Source organism: Tamandua tetradactyla, chromosome 1, assembly GCF_023851605.1.
Source record: "Tamandua tetradactyla isolate mTamTet1 chromosome 1, mTamTet1.pri, whole genome shotgun sequence".
NCBI lineage: Eukaryota > Metazoa > Chordata > Mammalia > Pilosa > Myrmecophagidae > Tamandua > Tamandua tetradactyla.
The window spans coordinates 49,834,210-49,860,053 of NC_135327.1; the positions used below are offsets into that span (position 1 = coordinate 49,834,210).

The 25,844-nt window shown below is 39.0% G+C and overlaps 1 long non-coding RNA gene across 1 annotated transcript in view; it reads right to left on the reverse strand.

Annotated features, from left to right (window-relative positions):
- Nucleotides 1-7,222: 7,222 nt before the first annotated feature.
- The window catches only part of LOC143684321 (uncharacterized), a 71,794-nt gene continuing 53,172 nt past the window's right edge, over nucleotides 7,223-25,844 (reverse strand). Inside the window, exons 3-4 of the long non-coding RNA XR_013175987.1 lie at nucleotides 12,505-12,609; nucleotides 7,223-7,522 (exon numbers count right to left, since the gene is read on the reverse strand). This is a non-coding gene — a long non-coding RNA (uncharacterized LOC143684321). The remainder of the gene's footprint in view (nucleotides 7,523-12,504; nucleotides 12,610-25,844) is intronic.

Genomic DNA, 25,844 nt, shown 5'->3' on the forward strand with positions numbered 1-25,844 from the left:
TAATTTTTGAGTCAATTGGGAAAAATGTAATAGTGATTGGATATGTCATGAACTTAAAGTTATAATTTTTAAGAGTGATAATAGCACAGGCTTGTGTGGCAAAATATCCATCACTCTTTAGAGATGTGTCCTGAGAAGTTAGGAGTAGGTGACATGATATCTGTAATCTGCTCTAAAATAATTCAGAGTAAATTAGAGAGGAAAAGGACTAGGTGAAAGAAGTGTGGCAAAGCCTCGGTCAGTGTCAAATCTTGGTGATATTTTCTCTCCTTTTAAAAGTATGCTTGGAAATATATGCAATACAATTTTAATATAATAAAGGAAAAAGAAATAATGCTAAACCAAAGGAAAAGTTAATTCTTCAGTAATAGAAAAACATATTCTTGGCTAGGGCTTTTCTCAAAACCAATTAATGTCAAATAAATAATCTGCACATTCAGAAAATGAGAAATTCACATGCTCAAGTGCTTGGTTCTTAAGAGCAGCCGTCTGTGATTTGTGCATTGGTGGGGGTAGGCAGAGAGTTTAAGTAAATAGATGAGAAACTAGAAACGGACCACTGCTTTAGTTCATCTTGGTTGTTTTTTTCTGATCATAGCAGTATGGGAACAGAACAAGATGGAGATTTGGGGTCCCATGTTCTATTCCTGGATTTCTTTTCCACGTGTCCCTGTGTAATTTCAATTACCATCGCTAGGCTTTAGTTTCCTCATTTGAAAAATCACAGGGTTGCACTGTGAGAGCTAATGCTACTTTCAGGTCTAAGAGTACAAATTCTCAATTACACTGGCAAATCTGCTATAGTAAAGATTGAAAAAAAAAAATCAAGTTCTAGACATGGATTGGCAAATCAGGAAACAGAAAATGTATTTAGCCCCTATTGAATGCCCAACACAGGAAACCCAAGTGTAGGAACTTCTGTTCTTAAAGTCTAAACTGCAAATGAAGAAATGAGGACAATCAAAAGGGTGCCAAAAGATCTTATCCATGAACATAATTCTACTGAGAAAATATTTTTAATCAACTTAGATATTCTGGGCATTCCTTCTCCTAATGCAGAAAAATATAGATGTAAATGACACTTATGCATCAAATAAGTTCTTAAAAAAAAAAGTGTTGGTACTACAAATGCATGACCTATTTCAGGAGGATACCTTATTTGCTATACAAAGTTATAGTGTGTTTTATTCTGGGGTCTTCCTCTCTTCAACTTTTTGTCTTCCGGATTTCTTCCACTTCTAATTTAAAATGAAGCTTCATTTTAAATTAGAGTTACACATAACCATCAACCATGCAGGACCTCTAGCTTCCAATGGGACAGGTACTGGCAGATCTCAATATGCAAATAATTTTAAAAAGCCAAAATCTTGTTCTTCTTTTAAAATTCAGATCAGTCTATTCATTTCTAAGAGCTAGCATGAAATATTCATGACTGGTTCCTAAGCCAAAGAGAAAGATCATGCTATTCCTTGGAGAAACTTTGAAGAAGAACAAAGAGAATTTTACTCATTGCATTGCATTCTATCATTTTAGTTTGTCATTTACTGACAACAAAATGATTTGCATCTATATTTGACTTCTATCAAGAGTTTTTCAATGCTGTTGCCAGAAAAATAATCACTTGTCCGCTAAGACTGATTTTTAGAGATTCTTTTCTGAATTCTAAATTTTAACATCTGATATCCCAAGATAGTTATTTCCCCAGTGAGAAACAGTTCTCCAATTTATAATGGACATTAATGAAGGGGGATGTGATTCAACGTACATTTATTTTAAGGTAATTCTTCCAGAATAGGCATAATTCTGTGAAGTTGACCATACATTTATTTAATTCCATCTAATTTCTATATTAGGGGCATCTCATAAAAGTTGAGACCTTATGAAAAATTATTTAGCTACCTAATCAAAGGATCTCAGTAGTTTTACCATCAAGTCTAAAATAAGGAAATAGAGTTGGCTTTATGAATTACCTGAATCAGAGGTTTTCATTCTAGAAGTTGCATCAGAATCACTTGGAGGACTGTTAAACCACAGGGCCCTAGAGTTTTTGGTTCACAAGTTCTGAGTTGGAGCCCCCGAAAGGGCATTTCTAACAAATTTTGGGATGATTACAGATACTGCTGCTATGGGGACACTTTAAGAACCACTGACCTACATACCTGTTAGAACAGAGGCTTGAGCGACAGAAAATTAATTACTCCGTCCTGTTCCATGTAGCTTCAAGCCAGGAAAGCAGACAAGAAAGAAGCCTCTGCCTACCCATTCTGGAAACAAAAACTGAATGTAGATATCCTTGGTGTGAACAGAATTACCCCAGGTCTGAGCGCAGCTATAGCAGAGTGCAGTCAACTCAAAATTGGGGAACATATTGATCAAATTTCAATTTAAGGAAGCTCATTTGGTCACTACACAATCCTGGTCATGTAGGTGCACAAAGCATCAAGATTTTTTGGAGGTGAGGAAGTGGTATGGACTGCCCTCCTCTGCCCTCTCCCTGCCCTGTGACTGCCATTAGCAACATGGCAAAGCATCTGTAAAACCTCCAGCTCTGGGTGTGACCTCAAGTCCCACCAATGTGACCCAAGGAAGTGAGGTTCACCACTGGCAGTGGACTCTGACCTCGGTGGATGAGGAGTTCTGTCGATTACCTCTAGGCCCTCAGACAGCCTTGCTGAGCCAGGCCTCTGCTTGTCACTGGATCCTTTGGTTGCCCCTTATCCTAAGGTGATGATGACACCAAGCATAAAGAAGTCTTTCAATAGTGATTTCCTGTGTATGCTTGGTCCAGCTCAGAAAATTCTTCCCATTTAAATGAACTGGCGCCATACATGGAGTGGAAGAAGGGAAGGATGGAGGCAGGGGATGTGAGGCAGGCAGGGATGGGTGGGTTGGGGAATCCCACTCAAAAGCTCTCCCTGTGCGATGAGACAGGAACAGGAAGCAGAGGAGCCCAATCCTGGCTATTTTAAAACTGTTAACACAGGACCTTTGGTCCCTGTCTCTTCATTTTCTTCAGCCCTGGAACAACCTGCCAAAGGCATAGTCTGCCTGAGCAATTCATTCTCTCTCTCTGCAGTTCATCTGTTCTCAGATTGGCAAGCAAGAGGTACCAAAGCTACCGTGAGGTGTAGGGTTGGAGATGGGGGGGGGGGGGGCAGAAGGGGAAAATCGGGACCTTTCCCTCAGAATCTTCAAGCTCCTTTCTCAAAGTTGTCTTCCATCTGAATCAACACATCATCTCCCAAATTATGTGGCTCAGGGAGGGATCCAGACAGGAAAAGGAAGAGAAACTCACCAAGGTTTGGGTGGAAGTTGAGTCTCTGCACACAAGGGGCTGATGTTGTACCCACTCCAGCAAAGGGAACAACTCCCAGCTACAGGGAAAGGGGCAGAGTCACTGCTATAGGTCCCATGATGAAATGTCAAGTTCACTAAGGACATGGATGGCCTTGAGCTGCTCTTCTGGCTCCCATACCCAACAGCGAGGCTGAGGGTGGGTGACAGGGCAGTAACTGGCTGTTTCTCTGAAGGCAAGAGAAAATTAGCCCTGGTGTTGATACAGAAAAGTTAAGTACAGGACAAAGGGAACTCTCAATTTACCCTTCTGGCCTACTTACTCTTTCATTAAAAGGAGCATTATCTGTACCAGGAAAGAGCTGATGCCTGCTTTAACACTTGTTGCCTCTGTTTTGTTTCCAGGTTCTCCCATCATAGAGAAGAGAGCAGGCCAGTTACACTTTGGGCCTCAGATCGCACTTGGTTTTCTCACATTTCCCTGCCCACAAAGGTCCCAAACAATTTTCCACAGTGGCCTGGCCAGGCGGTTCAACAAGACCTTGCAGGGGCTGCTGAGCCTGGCCATGTGAGCTCCATCACCAGCCCCGGTGGGATTGCTATCATCATCCCATTTGATTTTCCCATTCAGTTGGTGGTTTCTTCCTGCTGAGGGAATATTTAGCCTTAAGGAAAAAAATGATACAATCAGGATGGTGTGGCCAGTCTAAGACAATAAATGGTGAAAATGTCAACACATTGACAAGGTATTCCAGTGTGAGGCAGCACAGGGGACTTCCTGAGACATGTCTGCCTGTGTCCTATTCATTTGCATGGAGGAAATAGATCTCTAAATCTGACCTGCTCCGCAGAGAGGGCTCCAGGCATGCAAGACATGGGCCAGACCACACAGCACCACCAATGCAGTGAGTGGTTCTGGAACTCCCCGGCCATCCCCACACCAAACCCTCATGTTGTCTGTCATACTGGTACCCTTCCATATTCTCTCCAAGTCAATGTTTTGCTTAAATAAAGTCACTCAAAAGGAAACTATAAATCCTTGTGGAATAAAGTAGAAATAGAAAAGTGGAAACAGAATATGTGAGAAGCTCCAGTAGAACATAACAGCAAATCAGCAGTACTTGCCATAAACAGAAACCCTTTCTGCCATTGCTTATGAGCCCAAGGCTATTCTCTGCCTTTAAAAGGGAGACATGCCAGAGTTAGAACATGGTGGAGATGCCTTAGCTACAAATGGAGATTTACTGCCTAACCAGAAGGCTGAAAAAAGATGAAAAGGGATTGGAAAGGAATCTCACCATAGGATTCAAAGTCATTTAGCTCTACGTCAGTATGCCAGTAAATCTCTCAAGAAATTCCTAAAGCAGTTTTTCTGAAGTTCTTTTGACCTGACCTACTGAGGAAATTGGTTTATGCTGCAACCTATTATTTATCCATGTTTATGTTTCAGCCTATATCTAATAAGTCTTATATCTATATCTACATATGCACTGTGCATATATATGTATACACGCATAATATATATAAATAATTATCCTTACCACATGTGACAAATTTATATTCTTTTCTATTTTTTTTAACATTGGTTGTGAACTACAGGGGTGTCATTAACCACAGTTCTAAAGACACACTGTCTTAATTTTGGGAAACATCAGTTATATTCATGTTATTAATCCTGTCAAATGTAGAAATCTCAGCATCATCCACAGTTATCCAATAACTGAATGAGCAGTTATTGGAAAACTCAATTAGCCAGATTAAAATAGCCTCCTTCAGTTTCATTTCTTTCTTTCCCACTCATATGTATAATCCTGTCTTCTGAGCCAATTGTTGGTTCTTATAGCTCACACAGCAAATCAGTGTCATATGTTTTATTAGGATAAATTTGCTATAAATGCACAACAATTTTAATTCAATCTTGATGCAGCTGGATATCTGGGAATTTAATATCTGTTCCTACTGATTTTATCCTTATAGATAAAAAGATAATCGGAGTATATCTGTTCACTTATTTCGGTGATGGACATAGATGAAAAATAGATTACCCTTCTGCCTGCTAGACTACCTCAAGTGGCCACAAGTGAAAGCTGGTCTTTGACAGTAAGTGCATGACTCAAAAGCATGGTACACAGGAGACATGTTGGATTGGAAGGTGCCATTTTTGCACACCACAGCTCTGACCACACAACCACATTTGGTGAAATTACACTATTCAGTGCATCATTGGCCTTGCCAACAGAAAGACTGAAAATAAAACATTTCCTGGAAAACAACAACTTTTTTCTGACTTAAAACCATGGGATAAAATCATATTGGTCACAGTTTTATCACTTAGACAAAAATCTTGGGGAGTTTCATCCGGGGATTCTGGTTTTCAGCAATGTGGAACAACAAATGTAGTGGAATCTTATTTTTAGATTCTTTTGATTGTACACCATTGTTCTCAATTCAAAACTCCAGGCATAAAATTATATTATATAAATGGCGAGACAATGAAATTGATTATAACTCTGTGTGTTATTCCCAAAATAACTTCTAAAACAATAGCTTGCATTTTGAAATCTAACTAGTGCCATGGGTACATTGTACTAACCACTTTCTTTGCATTTGCCTAACATTAACCCTACAAGGTAGCTATTGTTATTACTGCCAAGTTACCAAAGGGGAAACTGAGTCTTAGAGCTATCAAGTGAATTTCCCAAGGTTGTGCGACTCAGTGACTGAATCACAGCTAGGATGTTAAACCAGCTCCAAGCTCCAGGCCCTATGAGCTTAACTCCTTTCTATATTGTTTAATTTTCCCACAAATATCTCAATAAAGATCACAGCATCAGAATAGAAGAAAAATAACAGGTTTGTCATATGAGGCCTCAAATAGATGGCATAAATGTAGATGCATCATGTAATAAGTGGATTAAAATAGCTTTTCAAAGACCTTTGTTCTCTCTGTCTCACAATGGGGCTCCTATATCAGCTTCTGCTCCTTATTCTACTCTGCTCACTTATAGATGCAAACATGGCACCTTTCAAATGTTTCAGGACAGTGATTCTCAAAGTGTGGTCCCAAGACACACAGCATCAGCATCATCTGGGCACTTGTTAGAAATGCACATTCTTATGTCTCACTCAAGATCCACTGATTCAGAAACTCTGAAGGTTGGGCCAATAGGCTCCATTTTCACAAGTTCTCTAGGTGAGTCTGGTGAACATTACAATTTAAGAACCACAGTTTTAGGATTTACTCTCCAATAGCACAAGGAGAAAAAGTATGTAGCATATACCTAAATTTTTCATTTCCTCAAGATTTAGGAATTGTAAACATGTATATCCATAGAATATTTATAGAAACTATTTAAGAAAACATTTAATACACATGAAGACTTAAAATAATACCATCTATTTCTTTATGTCCCAAAGACATCTGTGTATCTAACTTAGAAAAACATAAAAACACCCAAAGTTTTCTATAATAAACAGTACACTGTAGCATTTAAACTTGGTACTTAATCTTCAGAATGATATGAAAGACAGCTTTGTGGCCAAGGATACTAGGCAGCCTCTTTGGAGTTTCACCCTAGAAAAACTCCATTTAATTGATTCTTCTAGAATTTTCCATGATATTCAAAAGGACCTTATTCTAAGTGTGGTCAGCAACACAAAGTGTGGATATTTTTATATATTACTTCCATGTTTTGAAAACATATTGATACAGAAGAGGGGAAAAGTGAGAAGATTTGAGGCCCAGTCCTTGCTTTGCTCTATTTAGTTGTATGATCTTGGACAAGTGAATTAATCTTTCTGGGCTTTTGGTTTTCTTATCAGTGGTCCCAGTGTACTGGATGGGAGGATATATCAGAGCAAATGTGGCCCCATCTGCATCTAGGGGTAGAGTGTAATTTCTCAATAAAAAATCTTTTGGAGGAGACAATGCTTTTTACTATAATAAAGCAGGAATAAACTTTTCTGTTCATTATGAGTTCTAGAATCTTAAATGCTGTTGTCAGGTGGAACACTCTGGTCAACATGTCCATCTATAATAGGGGCTTTCAAACTTGACTATGCATTAGACTCACCTCCAGAGCTTTAAAAATGCCAATGTCTGGAACCAACTCCCAGAGGTTGTTCTTGGGCGTATCTTGGGCATCAGAATTTTTTAAAATTCCCCAGGTGACTCTAATGTGCAGCCAACGCTGAGAAGCACTGACCTGTAACAAGTCCTGGAGCATTCCTTAAATCAGGAGAGAACACAACAGTGGTTAGTTCTACAGATGTCTGAATATGCAGTGGGGTAGGTGGAGAGGACACTGTGATTTTGGCCCAGCCCCTGATTTTATCTATGATTCTATAACAAAAGAATAAGACATTCAGTGACCAAGAACAATATTCTCCCCACTCTGGTAGGATTCAGAAAGATTATTTAGTTTTGGGAACTCTGGAAACAGCACATTGGCTCAGATATTTATGTTCTCATGAAGGGTGATGGTAAGAGGACCATGTAAAGTTCCATCTGCATGAGAATTTGAAGGTTACAGATAGCTTCGAGGAGGTTCCAGGGAAGGGGGTGCAACTAGGACTTACAAACACTTGCAAGAAACCACCTGAGACCTTGGTTTTTACAGAAATGCTGGCCAGAGGAAGAAAGTGCTGAGAGTTGCATGGGGCTGAATTCTTGAATTACAAAGATAAGGGTAGGTATGGTGTCCACAGCCCCATACTTCACCTCTCCTCTACTCACTGCCTTCCCCTTGTAATCTCACAGCACCCTCCCACTCTGATTCTTGGGTTGGTCATGTGAGTTAGTTTGGCCAATGGGATTTTAACTTACAGGATGCAACCAGAGAGCTTAAAAATTACATGCATTTTTATTTCCAGTCTTTCATCTCTTCCTTTGCCATGTCAACATGCCAGGGTTAGCCATCTAGAGAGGGATGTGGAGAAGAGCCAAGTTCCCTAGTTATCCGAACGCATACCAGTTTAGATTTGCTGACAGTCAACTATCTCAAGACCTGTGAGTGAGTCCAGCTGATAGAGACAGACCCTAAAATGACCCTCAATGACTCCCATTTCCTGGTGTTCTTTGCTTTGTGAAATTACTTCCCACTGAGTATGGGCAGAACCTCTGACTTTCTTCTAGCCAATAGAATATGGTGAAGGTGATGGCATGTCACTCTGATTATGCTGTTATATAAGAAAGACTCTATCTTGCTAAAGTCCCTCTTCCTTTCCTGCCAGCTGTGAAGAAGCAAGCCATGAAGTTGTAAAAAGTGCAGAGGCTGATGAAGAGACCTATGCTGCAAAATCAAAACAAAACAAAAACACAAAACCACCAAAATGCTGTGGGACATCTATAGGAACCAAGGGACTCGATTCTACAGCTGCAACTATTGAATTCTGCCAACAGCCTGAGTGAACTACAAGTATAGTCTTCCCCACTCAAACTTCCAGATGAGAGTACAGCCCAGACAAGATTATGATTGTAGCCTGGTGTGACCTTGAAGTAGAAACCCAGCTAAGCTGAACCCAGATTTCTGGACTACAAAGACCGTGAGATAATAAACATAAATTGTTTTTAACTGTAAGTTTGTAAAATTTGTTATGCAGCAACTAAAAAAAACCAACCTAATATGCCACCCAAGAGCAGAATAACCACCCAACTGATTCAAAACTTTGTGAATTAAATAAATGCTTATTGTTGTAGGCCACTGAGTTTTGGGGTGGAGCCAAGTTGCTCCAAATATGTCAGCCAGGACCATCCTAAATGAACCAACTCCCAGACATGTGTGCAAACCCAGCCAAGATCAGCAGAGTAACCTGTGCCAACACAAACATGACCACAGACACATGAACAAGCCCAGTCCAGATCAGCTAAACCCCACAAACTCATAAGCTAACTAAATGTTTATTTTTGTATGTGGCTGAGGTTCTGTGATGGTTAAATAGCATTATTGCGGCACTAGATAACTGACACAATAAGAGTGAAATTTAGTTACTATTGCATTTGCACCCACAGAGAAGTAAGGCTTGAGGAAATTGGAAATTAACTTTAATATAAAATGGTAAGAAACCATTCATCACAATTTGAATGTTACTATCCAATATTTCATAGAGAATTCCCGAAAACTTTAGTCAATCATGCTGAAGACAAACGTCTCTGCTCTGGGACAGTCTGGATAGTCTTCTTATTGTTCTTTGATTCATTTATTCTGTTTAACCCACTAGAATGATTGATTTTTTTATATCCAATTTTTTTCACACTGATTGCAGGGAAATATCTGTCTGCAGTTTTCAAATCTTATGCTTATATACACACACATGTGCACACACACACACACTCAACTGAATATCAATAGCTCATATCATTGCTATTTTATATATAATCGATGCTATAATTAAAGGTTTTCATTTTTTCAATGTCTGCAGCAAATTGCCAACCATTAGCATGAAGTATCAGGGAATGTCATCAGCAATGGAACTCTGTCTATGGCCTCTGTGAATCTTTCTCTTTTTCTCTCTCTCAAATGCATGTCCACATTCTCCATTTAGCAGTTGAAGAGATTTATGCCCTCTGGTCTTAGGGGGAAAAAAAGAGTTATCAGGTTGAATCTTCCTTGAAAAATAATTGTGTGGTATGGAGCAATTACAATCCTTGAATATTTCCTGTATGGCAATATTACATCTTCATCCTGTTAAAAATGCCCCTGGGAGTTACTCTGTGTTCTTTCATGTCTTCTTTATATAGATGAAACTGACCATGTTGTGGAGATTAACCCCCACCTGGGAGTTTGTTGAAACTGTAAGTTGTCATCCTTACCCACAGACCTACTGAATCGGAAACTCTGGGAGCAAGGCTCATCTAGCTGTTCTCTTCCAAACACTCCAGGTGAACCTAAGGCAGCTAAAGTTTAGAAATCACTGTATTAAAATAAAGCATTAGATAAAATATCAGAATGTTTCAAGGATATATAACATATCCACCCAAGTAAGAATAAAAGAAAGATTATCATCATTATTACCTTTCCACCTCTCAGAAGAAAAACATGACAAAACAAACAAAGCAAAAAAGTGATCAATAATTTACAGAGAAGAAGAAATAAATCCCAAAACAAAAGAAGCATTTTTCCTTTGAAAACAGACTTTTTGCTCATATTTATAATATTATTACAGGTCGCAAACACTCCATAAAGTGTAATCAGAGGGATGGAATAATTTGGTAAGGAGTTGCCTTGAGTGGTAGCTGCAATAAATATTTGTAGCTATGCATGACTTTTCTTTGCATTTCAGTCCAGTCTTTTTCATTTTCACTTCTTTTAATCTTACTCTTCCTCTTACTTCCTCTTGCTTCTTTCTCTCCTCAGTGAGGACTTAGACCTGCCAATAGCAACCCAGGCATTGTTTACTCCCCACTGGAGGTCCTCAGGTTTAAGAAGTTCATAGCCCCTATCTATCTGTCAGTTCCCATAAGCATCACTTACCTACCTCACCTGCAGCTATGGCCTCTAGAGAAAGTGCACTGATTTTAGATAGTACTGACAATAACTTCAGTTATTATATATAGTGAAATGCAACATGTAGACTGCTGTCACACACAGACTGCATGTTTTCTTTTTAGGAATTGCAATCACTTCAAAGGCAGGAATGCTGTCTTTGTATTTCTAAAAGGATACCTAGTATATGGGAGGCACTTAACCAATACCTATTGAATTAATACAGGCGATTCTTCCAATTATTCTGTAAGGGAAGCACAGTAGTGATCTTTGTTTTAAAGATGATAGGGTCAGAGAAGACACAGCTCAGTGAAGGTACAAGTGTTAGCTCACGCTCCAAGGGAATGCTTAGCCCAAGCATCTGTGCCTCAGGCCTAGCCTCTTTATCCAGACATCAACACACCACCTGTTAGAGCTATGAAAACCACACCATTTACAGCAACATTGCAGGAAACACAAAGCAATTAGCTTCAAATGTCTGAAAAAGCTTTCCAAGGCCACTAAGCAGTGTACTCTGCTAACCAGCTGGAGAGTCTATCTTACTGACCTCCTGCACCATGGAATTCCTCTGGTTTCTATTTCTAACTTCGTCAATTATGCAACCCTGTTCCTGGGATGGGAGATTTGTTAACATGCTTGAGAATTTGTTGCCCTTCTCTTGAGCTAAACCATCAATCTTTGAACCAGAGACATTTCTCATAAGTGGTCTAAGTCCTGGGCAGAACCTCCGGGCAGACATTAAACAGGCGAGTAGACAAGAACTTCATAAAGGATAGTGTGGCTCATCATTCAGAGAGGATAAAAAGTGAAGTGATGGTCCCCATTTTAAATTCAAGAATCGTTATAAACACAAACCTTATTTACAATGCAGAGAGAATTAGGTGAACCAGTGGGCCCACTGTAAGGGAAAACGATCAGAAGTTCTGGGATAGATCCAGGAATTAGCATGTTGGCCTAGTACTGCAGTTGTTTCTAATGCAAAGAATCTATAGACGATTCTTTGAGAAAAACTGAGAGGCATACTAGTATACATCTAAGCCCAGACCTATAAACCAAACTGAAGTCATCCCTTATATGCCTAACTATTGACAGCTTAAATTACACAGTTACCTCCTTATCTGACCATAGGAAAGAGGGCTTCCTTTTTTCTTTCAATCCTGGGCCCATCATTTCAGTCTTCTCTGATGACTCTTAACCTCAATTCCTGATCTGCTCTGTGTAACATGGAGGTGAGTCCTGCAGGTTCTGTTTTCCAGGCTCTTGGGCCAGGTGGACGGATTCTAGTTAGGTTCATTCAAAGAGAGACCCCAGTAGGGTGTCAGAAAGTGAGAGGAAGAGACAGGTGAGAGTATTTCCCCTTCTCCATCTCTGTTTCAGGCAGCAACTGTGCTTCTCTACAACTCCACTCTAGTTCCAGCTTTTGCTGGATGGCCTTAGTTCTCAGTCTCAGGGATACCACCTCTTCCCTTGTGCTTCTACTAGCCTCAGGGACAGATAATCCTGTGGTGATAATTTTGCATTTCTTCACCTGCCCCTATTTGACATCTCAGTTCTGCCATCCACTGTGTGTCCAACTCCCTGTATTAAACTCCTTCTCTTTCAAATTAGATCATGTTTTGTTCCCCTAACTGATACCCAGAATATCCAGAGCATCTAGCCACCCCACCTTGTGCACCAGCCTTGAAACCCCCACAACAGCATCCCACAGAGGTGATGGATCCCTCACCTTGACATCTGACATCAGCTGTTCACCAAGCGGCTCTGGTGGTCTGGCTGGCCAGGCGGGGTGCCCTCCTTCTCTCAACATCCCATGCCCTTCTTTCCCAAAGCTCTGAAACCAGAGACAGAACAGCACTGAGTGGCCCTGGCCTTTGTCCTTCCATGAACCCAACCTGTGCATCGCAATCCCCCCCCCACACACACATACACATCTGAATTTGATCTCTGCTAAGAAATGGAAAATAAATTCAAAGTGTGTAGGTACTAAAGCTGTTACTTCCCAATGGAGGTCTTCAATATTAAATGCAGGATGAGGTTTTGGGGGAATTTCAGGAGAGGGAATGGGGTAAATATCTTTATATAAGGGACACCTTTCTCAGGCATCTCAACTCACATTTTGTAAGGAGTTGCCTATTCTAGCAAGCAAAGATGATCAGTCTCACCTGGAGGGCGGGCTGGGGAGACGGAGAGGAGGACAGAGAAAACAGCTAGCCATGAAACAACAGCTGCTATAAATTGAGTGCTTACTGCATGCAAGGCACTGTCCTAAATATTTTGTATAGACTCTAATTTAATTCTGACAACACCATGAGGTTTTTACTATTTAATACTTTGTAACAAACTGGGAAACAGAGCATAGGAAGTTTAAGTTATTTGCCCAAAATCATAGATAGAAGAGTCAGGATTCAATTCTAGGTAGTTTTAATTTAGCGCCCCCTGCTAGCTCATTTCCTGAAAGTGAGTCAGACCGAAAAAACAAAAAATAAAAATAATAAAAGGTGCCACATTATAAATCATAGAACATAAAAGAAAACCTGTTTTTTCTCTTCCCTTTTTGTTAAATGAAGTTTTCTGATTGTCTGCATTTACAGCCCACACTGTGTGCATTTGTTCCAGGAAAAGCCAATCACTCATGTCACCTAGTAATGGAGGATGCTGCAGAGGTGAGCAGCTTCAAGGGGTGGGGGGGGGGAGGTGGGGGAGGCAGCATAATTAGCAACATGGGAGGGATCCATTCTGTTATCACAGCCTGGTGGTGATTTTTTCAGGCTTGATGACTTTGCAAGGCTGGAGACACGTTTCCTCAGGAAGAGGGAGAGTGACGGAAACATTTCCTCTCCCTGGAGACAGGATTCAGCAACGTGCAGTCAGGAAGGAGGAACTTCACTGACACACAATTTAACCCGTAGGCCTAACGACTGCACTCTCACAGCCTAAAGTATAACCGACATGCTCTTCTAGTCTCAGAATGTAGATGGGAATGCACTGGGAGATACATGAGGCATTTACGTTGCATGAGAATACCAAAGAAATTAGCAGTGTTCGGAGGAGCAAAGAAAATTATACTGGGAAAAAACACTGCGGTGATTCCAGTGTATACCCTTTTCTCAACTAAGGATGCTGGGGGAGGGAGTTAAAGGGGGAGAGGCATTAGACCAAACCCTTTTGGAAAACTGACAGCAAACCCAACTCAACCAATGTTAAGGAAGGAAAAAAAAAAAAACTTTTTTGACTCAATAGCCAATTACTGGTTTCAGAAACTATTATATCCAGAAACTAAAATGATGTCCTTAGAGTGTCTTGGAATCATGGTCGACTCTTTCAAAAGCCAATCCCACCACCACAGCCTAGGACCCCAAGATGTTCAATACAGCTTCCAACCTGTGTCTTACCCTCTTAGCCACGCCTGCATTTGGCTCATGCTTTCCATACCTCCTACCACACTGCAACTGCAAAAGCTCTGGGATTTGCTGTGGTTGAATGGGTGTGGATCACATGCCAATGTCTGATTAGCCTAGGTCATGGGAACACCCTGGGATGGGGGTGAAGTGAGCTCTACCTACACCCCATAACCTGATTGTGGAGAATGCAAAGTCTTCAAGAAACAGTGGAATGCTTTTATAAGAAGAAGAAATTCTGAACAGGGAAACAGTAGCAAATGTCTACCATGTGGGAGAAAGTTTATCAGCATAAAACATTTTTTTAAATGAACAGGGAAGCAGTGTGTAGCAGCAGAGAATTAAAAAAAAAAAATGAAGGCAGGAAAAGAGATTTGACAGAAAAGAAACCAAGAAGGATGGATTTATTTATCCATCCATCCATTCATTCATTGATTCATTCATTGATTCATTCATCCATCCATTCATTAACTCATGGTATAGTCATTTATTTTGGTCTCTAACAAGAGCTGATTCCTTTCCCTATGCATGGAAATGCTTTACCTACTCAATTAATTCTGGGGGAAGCATCCAGCCCAAAGCGTAAGTAAAATAAAATTTTAGATTTAAAGTTAAAGTGTGAATAACAAGTATTAAAAAAGGAGTGTTCTGGTGCTAATTAACTGATTTCAGTCCCCTTAAATGTTCCAGTTATTGCTGCTACATACATCCCCATACTTCTCCTTAGACTGATATTTAACCATGATATTCAATAATATTTTCTTTAAAGTGAATTATTTTCTTCCAAGAACTAGAGTTTCTCAATCTTTAGGATAGTTTTTAACAGTTCTTAACAAGAGTATTGAAATACCTAAGTATCTTCATTCGGAAATGGAGATACGTATTTCAAGTATGCTTTTCTTCACTGAGTCAAAGAGAGTGGAGCAGATGGCATAGGAAATGAGGCAAAGGAGAATTATACATTCTTCATTGTCCATTTGACTTGCATTTTTCTTTTGCACAGTATCATTTGTGTCTCCAAAGGTGCTCAGGAGCTAATTTGGTGTTTGAGACCCTGTGTTCCAGCTGGCACGGACAGTCCTAAAGAAATACCTGTTGCCCTGGTGTCATAATTGACAATACCCCCTTCACTCTAAAAAAAAATCACATTGGGACAGCAGTTACAGGGTGAGAGTGGCTAGAGAGGGTCTTCTAAACTATTTAAGGTAGTCCTGCATGAAAAAGTGGGGAAATTGGGATGCAGAGAATGGAGTGAGTGGGCTGTTGGTACTACTCCTGGGGCAAGCAGCAGCACACAAGAAGGAGTGAATTCTGAAGGAGTAGGACACTCCCGCGCTCCTGCTAGTATCTACAATTAGCTTGGGAGATCTGCCCTCTTAACCCTGCAGCAGGGAACTCCCATGGGGATCCCAGAAGCCAGCAAGACATGGTTTGCCTGTGCACAGAGACCTTCCAGCCAGTGCACAGGACCTGCCTGCAACCTCTGAGATAGGCTTGTGGGCACCTGGTTTTTGGCAGAGACTGAGGGGTCCTCCTTTTGGAAGGAGGGGGTGCACAGAGTAGAGCTGATCTGACAATTGGCCAGTGAAAGAGACTCACTGGTCCCACTATGGCTTCCCTTTCCCCATGGAGGTCTGAAGCCCTAAGGCACGCACAGGTGGAGAGGTGCAGCCGAGAAAGCGAGCCAAGCTGCACTGCACTGCAAGGCTTTTCCAGGTTGGTGGAAGGCAGAGATAGTTGAATTACTCTGTCCCAAAGCCCAAGGTAGTTCCAAGCAGAAGCCTGGTGATCACCAGACCCATAAGACCCACAAGCAGATTCTTTGCTGAGGTGCACTCTGCCCACCCTCTAGTCCCAGGAGTAGCAGCTTTCAGTGCACACTGAGACCAGTAGCCTTGGCTGGAACTGCTTTGGGTCTCCATCCTGCTCAGCTGGCTGCCGCAGTCAGGGAGAGATGGGCCTGAGGGGAAGTGGAGTCCCACGTTCACCATCTGATGGCAAGACGCAGAAAGTGCAGTCTGACAAACTGCTTATCTGCCTAGCTTTCAACAGATATTCAAGTAGAGTTGCATCTCCTGCCTAAGTACCAGACGTTGGTTTGGTGGAGAATTAGTGACAACCAAGTGCAAAAGGAGAACTTCAATGCAAACCCAGGCAAGTACAAAACCTTATATAAGCAAGGGAAATCAATTTTCAAAATGACCTTATCAAAATAATTAAATGCCTCGAACAAACAGAAAATCACAAAACACATGAAGATGTAGGCAGATATGGCCCAGTCAAATGACCAAATTAAAACAATAAACAAGACACAGGATTTGGAACAACTAATCAAAGACGTTCATACAAATCTCCTAAATAAATGTGTTGGTTGATGACATAAATGATATCAAGAAGACACTATAAGAACATGAAGAATTTGAAAGAATAGAAAAATAGCAATTTCACACAAATGAAAGGTACTGTAGACCAAATTAAAAATATACAAGAGACACACAACAGAAGATATGAAGAAGCAGAAGAATGAAAGAAAAAGTGAAGTAGAGAACAGGACAACAGAATTCAAATGCACAAAAGAACAAATGGCAAAAAAAAGATGGAAAGATTGGAATTGGATCTCAGGGGAGTGACAGATAACGTACACAAATATACGAATCATCAGAGTTCCAGAAAGAGAAGAGAAATGTACAATGGTAGAAAGATTAATTGAGGAGATAATGGGGTAAAATTTCCCAAGCCTTATAAAAGACATAATTATGCAAATCAAAGAAGCCTAATGAGCCCCAAATTCAATAAATCCAAATAGACCCACTCCAAGACACATACTAATCAGATTTAAAATCCTGAAAGCAGCAAGAAAAAGGTAAATCACCACATACAAGGGAAGCCACATAAGACTAAGTTTGGACTACTCAATAGGCACCATGGAGGCAGGAAGGCAGTGATATTATATATTTAAGATTCTGAAAGATAAAGACTTCCAGCCAATAATTCTTTATCCAGCAAAGCTGTCCTTTAAAAGTGAGGGAGAAACTTTGCAAGTGAAATCTTGCCCTCCCCTCTACATGGGACATGACATTCATGGGTGAAAGTCTCCCTGGTGATGTGGGATATGACTCCCAGGGATGAATCCTGGCACCGATGGATCAACAATTCCATCCTGACCAAAAGGGGGAAAGAAGTGTAACTAACAAAATATCAGTGGCAGAGAGAGTTCAAATAGAGTTGAGAGACTACTCCGGAAGCTGCTCTTATGCAAGCTTCAGTTAGACATTGCTACCTATAATAAAGTGCCCCAACCAGGACCATTCCAGCCAATCCTAAAGAATACCTAGGGCAATATAAGATATCACAAGGGTTCCATGTACTAAAGTAACTTTCCAGAAACCTACAACCTCCAGATGGTTCTCTGGTCCAGATAAGTCCTGAAACCTAAAGGGTGCAGCCTTTCCAGAACATCAGATATTTCCATCTCTCTACCCCATATTAGTGACAGACCCTCCCAATATGAAAAATTTAGAATGGCCATAGCCCAAACCCCCTAAAGAGAAGGATGGAAAGATCAAAGGTTATAGTGGAGTTATAGAGTGAAGATAGGATTTAACAAGTGAATATGAATGCAGAATCATTAAATTGGCATTTCTTTTAGTTTCCAGTATCTTAGAGCAGCTAGAAGTAAAAACCTAAAATTGTGAAATTGCAACCAACGTCAAACTCTGAAATATGTTCTACAATTAACTGTGGTGCTGTGCTTTGAAATTTATAGCTTTTTGTATATATGTTATTTTTCACCAAAAAAAGAAAGAAAAAAGTTTATTGTGATGATAAAAAAATATTTAAGCCTTCTAGCCTCCTACATTCTGGAGCAGCCAGAGGAAAAATCTTAGAGGATCATCTGGCAGCCCATGACAAACTCTGGGACCTGTCCTGTAACTACTTATTGAAGAGTGCTTTGAAAACTATTGATTTTTTATTTCTTTGCTTTGTATATATGCTATACTATAAAATAAAAAAAGTTAAAAAAAAAAGAGAGATTAAAATTTTCATGGACAAACAAAATGCTGAGAGAATTTGTTAACAAAAGACCTGCCTTATAATACATACTAAAGGGAATCCTGTTGGCTGGGAAAAAATAGACAGGAGAGAGCGGTCTGGAGGAAGACACAGAACTAAAGAGTATCAGTAAGGGTAACTTAAAGGATAAAAAGAGTGAGAGCGATAAAAACATATCTAGCAAATAAAAACCAAATATAAGATGGTAGATTCAAGAACTGTCTTTATAATAATAACTTCGAATGTTAAAGGACTAAACTCACCAATTAAAAGGTACAGATTGGCAGAATGGATTTAAAAATATGATCCATCTTTATGCTGTTTACAATAGCATCTTAGACCCAAGGATACAAATAGATTGAAAGTGAAAGGATGGAAAAAGTTGTTCCATGCAAGCTTTCCCTAAAAGAAAGCAGGAATAGCTATACTAATATCAGACAAAATAGACTTTAAATGTACAGATGTCATAAGAGATAAGGGAGGACAGTACATATTAATAAAAAGGGCAATTCACCAAGAAGAAATAACAATCATAAATGTTTATGCTCCCCATCAAAGAGCTCCAAAGTACATGTCACAAACATTGGCAAAACTGAAGGGAGCAATAGATGTTTCAACAATAATAACGGAGACTTCAATATACCACTCTCCTCTATAGACAGAACAACCAGACAAAGGATCAATAAGGAAAAGAGAACCTAGAGAATATGATAAATGAATTAGACCTAACAGACATATATAGATAGTTACACCCCCAAAACACCAGGATATGCATTATTCTCCAGTGCTCATGGAACATTCTCCAGAATAGTTCTTATGCAGGGGCACAAAATAGGTCTTATTAAATTATAAAATATTGAAATTATTAAAAGACATTTCTCTGACCACAACAGAATGAAGCTGAAAATTATTAACTATCAAAGGACCAGAGCTTTCACAAATATATGGAGATTAATTAACACATTCTTAAACAATTAGCAGGACAAAGAAGAAATTGCAAGAGAAATTGGTAAATATGTGGAGATGAATGAAAATGAGAATACAGCATATCAGAACTCATGGGATGCAGCAAAGGCAGCACTGAGATGGAAATTTATTGCCCTTAATACCTACAGGTATTAATAAAGAGCAAAGAATTGAGGACTTAACTGTTCACCTGGAAGAACTAGAGAAAGAACAGCAAACTAATCCCAAAGCAAACAGAAGACAAATATTAAAGCAGAAATAAATGAATTGGAGAACAACAAAAACAAAATCACACACACAATAGAAAGAATCAATAAAACCAAAAGTTGGTTCTTTGAGAAAATCCATAAAATTGATGGACTCCAAGCTAGGCTGCAGAGAAAAAAAGAGTGGGTGCAAATAAACAAAATCAGAAATGGCAGAGGCAGGGAGGGTCATTACCATGGACCCTGAAGAAATGTTTTTAAAATTATAAGAGGATATTATGAACAACTATATGCTAACAAACTAGACAACTTAGATAAAATGGACCAATTCCTGGAAACACACAACCTACACTGACTCAAGAAGAAATAGAAGAAGCCAACAAACCAATCACAAGTTAAGAGATTCAATCAGTTATCAAAAATCTTCCTATAAAGAAAAGCCCAGGGCCCAGTGGCATCACAGGGGAATTTTACCAAACATTCCATAAAGAACTAACACCATCCTACTCAAACTCTTCAAAAAAATTGAGGAAAAAAGAACACTACCTAACTTATTTTATGAAGCCAACATCACTCTAATACCAAAACTGGATAAAGAGGATACAAGAAAGGAAAACTACAGGCCAATCTCCCTACTGAGTATAGATGCAGAAATTCCCAACAAAATACTTGCAAATCGAATCCAATGACAGAGTGAATTATATATACCATGACCAAGAGGAGTTTATACTAGGCACGCAAGCGTAGTTCAACACTAGAAAATCAATCAGTGTAATGCAGCACATTAACAAATCGAAAGGGAAAAATCATATGATCATCTCAATTGACAATGCAAAAGAATTTGACAAAATTCAGCATCCTTTTCTGATAAAAAGATTTTAAAAGGCAGGAATTGTAGGAAACTTCCTCAATATGATAAAGGGCATATATGAAAAACCCACAACCAGCATCATACTTAATGATGAGAGACTGAAAGCCTTCCCTCTGATATTGGGAATGAGACAAGGGTGCCCACGGTCACCACTATTCCTCAACATTGTGCTAGTTCTAGCTAGAGCAATCAGGCAAGAAAAAGAAATAAAAGGCATCCAAGTTGGAAAAGAAGTAGTAAACTTTCATTATTTGCAGATCACATAACCCTATACTTGGAAAATCCTGAAAAATCTACAAAATGCTACTTGAGCTAATAAACAAATTTAGCAAAGTGGCAAGATATAAGATTAATGTGCAAATATCAGTAATGTTTCCATATACAAGTAATGATCTGAGGTGAAAATTAAGAAAAAATTCCATTCAAAATAGGAGCTAAAAGCATTACATACTTAGGAAGAAACTTAACCATGGATATAAAGGGCCTATAAACAGAAATCTACAAAGCATTGCTAAAAGAAAGTAAAGAAGATCTCAGTAGGTGGAAAGACATTCCATGCTCATGGATGGGAAGGTTAAATGTCATGAAGATGTCAATTTTACCCAAATTGATCTATAGATTCAACACAATATCGATCAAAATCCAAAAATCTAGTTTGAAGACTTGGAAAAAATAGTTATCAAATGTATTTGGAAGGGAAAGAGACCTCAAATATCCAAATATATTCTAAAAAAGAACAAAGTGGGAAAATTAACACTTCCTGATTTTAAAGCTTATTATGACACCACAAGTGTCAAAACAGCATGGTACTGGCACAAAGATAGACGTATTGATCAATGGAATCGAACTGAGGGTGCAGAAATAGACCACCAAATCAATGGTCAATTGATCCTCAACAAGGCCTCCAAATTCACTGAACTGGGACAGAATAGTATTTTCCATAAATGGGCCTGGGATAATTGGATATCAATAGCCAAAAGAATGAAAAAGGATCCCTACCTTACACTCTATATACAAATTGACTCAAAGTGGATCAGAGACCTAAATAAAAGAGCCAGTACCATAAAGGTCCTAGAAGAAAATATAGGGAAACATATTTAAGACCTAGTAATGGGAGGTAGCTTCTCAAACCTTACACCCAAAGTACAAGCAATTAAAGAAAAAAGAGATACATAGGAACTCCTCAAAATCAAATCCTTCTGTGTTTCAAAGGACTTTGTCAAGAAGGTGAAAAGGCAGCTAACTGAATGGGAGAAAATATGGAAATCACATATTGGATAAAGTTCTATATCTAGAATATATAAAGAAATCATACAACTCAACAACAAAAGAACAAACAACCCAATCATAAAATGAGCAAAAGGTATGAGTAGATATTTTCTGAAGAGAAAATACAAATGACTGAAAAACACATGAAGAGATGTTCATCTTCATTAGCTATAAGGGAAATGTAAATCAAAACTACAATGAGATACCACCTCACACCTATTGGAAAGGCTGCTATAAAACAAACAGGAAACTACAAATGTTGGAGAGGATGTGGCAAAATTGGAACACTTACTCACTGCTTATAGAAATGTATAATGGTATAGCCACTGTAGAAGACAGTTTAACAGTTCCTCAGAAAGCAAAATATTGGGTTGCCCTACTGCCCGACAGTACTACTACCTGGCACATACCCAGAAGAGCTGAAATTTTAAAGGTGCCACCCATATTCATAGTGGCACCTTTAAAAATTGCCTAAAGATGGAAACAATCTAGGTACCCATCAATAGATGAATTAAACAAAATGTAGAATATACATATTACAGAATATTACACAGCAGTTAAGATGAAATGAGGTCCTGAAGCATATGGCAACGTGGATGAACTTTAAGGACATAATGCTGAGTGAAATAAACCAGACACAAGAGGATAAATACTGTATGATTTCACTGCCTTTACCCCGGTAGAAGTAAACTCAGAGTTTTATAATGTAGAATATAGGGAACCTAAAGATACACAAAAGCTAGAGATAGGTGAACAGTTACCTAATAAGGTTGAACTTAAATGTATGAGAATGGATAGAAGTGGTGGCAGTTCATTAGTAGGTTTATGAATATGATTGAAGGTGAATATGATTGAAAGGGGTGGTATAGAGCCATGTATCTTATCAATTAACACTACAAATATAAATAAGTTCTTGCATGAGCCAATTCAAAGGTATAAATCTTGTTTAAAAAGTCAATAATAGAGGGGTATAGGGGGAAAAGTACTATTGCATGCTATAGTCTATATTTAACAGGAAGACATCACCTGTACCACAGCAATACTAGGGGTAAATAATTGGGGGGAGGGGGATGAGTACAAGAGTTGAAGGGAGTTTTTGATTTTCTCTTTGGTCAGGGTATGTTTATCTGTTATTTTTCTCCTTGGAGTAATGAAAATTGTCTAAAATTGAGAGTGATGATGATTGTACAACTAAGTGATGATACTGTGAAACATAGATTGTTTATTTTGGACATTATCCATGGTGCCCAATAGATGGAGGTGGCCAAAGGGTACTATGACTAGGAAGCAGAAAGGAGAACTGTGATATATACATATGATGGAATATGGTGTGGTTACAGAAAGAAACAAATTCATAAGGCATGCAACAAGGTGAATGAAACTTGAGGACATTATGTTGTGCAAAATAAGCCAGAAACAAAAAGACAAATATTGTATGGTCTCTTTTAGAAAATACTTATGAGAAAATTGGAGCCTAGATTGTAAGCTCTTATAACAGTCACACTTTTTACTGTGACACTTAAGACTCAGAGTTGGAGTTCTGCAGCCCTGAGAATCAACAATGCTACATATAACAACTATTAAAGATGCTGAAAAAGAGATTAGAGATAAGAACAAAGTCAATCTGGTTGGGACGAAGGTAAATCAGAACACAGGGGTAAGTATGACAGTGTTTATACTTTAGAACTTCACCTACTATAGAAGAAAAAAGGAAGAGAGCTTTATTTTGTCCAAAACCTAAATTTTCTGTAACACACAATATAACTCAACCTGTCTGGATAGTTAATTTAAACAATCCAAACAAATGGAGCCCAGATTGAGAACAAGGGCTTGTAGTACTGTATAGCTTAATGTAATACTCAGATTACATCCCAGAGTATGTTGGACAGATAATTAAAAAGTATTGGCAAAGTCCCTTGAGGGATTGGAGAAAAAATATGGAACAATTAAACTTTCCCACCAGGGAAACTCATGATACTCTCTCAACAAGAGACTCCAAAATTTAATAAGCCAAGCCCTTGATCTTGAGGCTTGCTCTTACAAAGCATACTTTCGTAGTGAAGAAGATAAGCCTACCTATAACTATGTGTAAATTACTTCCAGAGAACCTCTTTTGTTGCTCAGATGTGGCCTCTCTCTCTCTAAGCCCAACTTTGAAAGTAGATTACCCCCCACCCCACCCCCGCACATGGAACATGACATGCAGAGCTATGGGTCTCCCTGGCAATGTGGAACATAACTCCCAGGGATGAGCATGGCCCTAGAACCATGGGATTGACAAGTCCTTCCTGACCAAATGGGAGAAAAGAAATGTAACAAAATAATGTATCCATGGTTAAGAGTTCAAATAGAGTCCAGAGGCTATTCTGGAAGCTACCCTTATGCAAGCTTCAGCTAGATATTGCTAATTGCCTCGGCTTGACAAATCCCAACCAACATCATTACTGTTAACCCTAAAGAACACCCAGGGCTCTATCAGAACTACAAAAGTTGCACACACTAAGTTTACTTTTCAGAAACCTAACACCTTTATATGGTTCCTTGGTAGATAAGTCCTAAAACCCGGAGGTGCCCGTCTCTCAAAGAACATCAACCAGTTCATCCTCCTATCCCATATTGTCAACATCCCTTCTCAACATGAAAAAAAAAAATAGAATAGGCATAACCCACATATCCCTAAAGATTGGGAGAAGGATCAAAGGAATTGGGAAGTTAGAATTTAACAAATGAGTAGGACTACTGAATTCTTATATTGTTATTTCTTTTTAGTCTTCAGTGTCTTGGAACAGTTAGAAGAAAAACCTGAAATTGTGGAACTGTAAACCATACCAAACTTTGAAATCTGTTCTATAACTACTTATTAAAATATGCTTTAAAATTTATTCCTTTTTAGTATATGTTATATTTCATAATAACAAATACTTAAAAATCTCAGCATGGACAATAAACTATATATGATCACTCTAGGTATGAGTCACTTTATATATGATTCTTTTCTTTTATAGCTATGAAAGATATGAATCTAAATTCTTTAAAATGAAACATCAAGAGTAATAAAGATTTTCTCATAATCCTCTTCAGTCTGCCACGATGCCTCGCCCCTCCCTTCAATACAGTTCCCTAAGAAGATTCTCAGTCTGCATTCTTAGACTGAGATTTCCACTCAAATATCACACTGCATCTCCAAGCATATCTTTATAAACCTTAGCTGGATTACAACTGTCAATCTCAAGGACACGTATTTATGCTATGTTCATTCATTCTTTTCATAAATATTTATTGAGTATTTACTAAATGACAAGATTTATACTAGAGGCTGAGGGTATAGCAGAGAATAAGATACATCAGATAACTTCATTTAAGGAGCTAAGAGCTGGAAGGAATCCTTTAGACAATAAGTCAATAAATATGTGAATACATAATGGACAATTTAAATCAAGTACTAGGAAGACATTGAACAGAGCGATACAATAGAGAGAAACAGGAGAAAGGCACTCTAGCTAGAGTGTCCTGGGAAGGTTTCTCTGAGGAGATCACATGTAGCTGAGTCTTAAAGTTGAGTAGAAGGTTGGTGAGGGAATGCTCTATTTGATGTGTTATGAGGCATCCAAGGGGTGGGATCAATAGGCAGTTGTCTATGTACATGATTCTGAAGCTGAGGGGAGTAGATTGGGAGCCATTGGCTCTTGTGTGGTGGTTAAAGACATGATATTAGATGAGAAAGTCTAGACTGATGGTTCTCAATCTTAGCTTCATATTGATTCACCAGGTGAACTTTAAATAAAAATTCTGATGCCCTGGTCTTGCCTCAGACCAGTACCATCATAAACCATAGGGCTTAACCAAGCATCACTATTTCTTAAAGCTCCCCAGGTAATTCCAATATGCCACCCAATTTGGGAACCGACATAAATATACAACCAGAACAGTGGTTTTTAACTGGGGGTGATTTTGACCCCAAAGGAACATCTGACAATGTTTGGAGACATTTTTTGATGGTCATAAATAGGTCATAATACTGGCTTCTAATGGGTAGAGGCCAGGGATGTTGCTAGGCATCCTACAGTGCACAGAATAGTCCTCCACAAAAAAAGAATCATCTCTTCCAAAATGTTAAGAGTGCCAAGGCTGAGAAACCTTGAACTACACACATACAGAACAGTGGTCCTTAAACTTGAGCACACGTCAAAATCATCTGGAAGGCTTGCTAAACTACAGACTGCCAGTCCTTAAACTTGAGTGCATGTCAAAATCATCTGGAAGGGTTGCTAAACTACAGACTGCCAGACCTCACCTCTAGAGT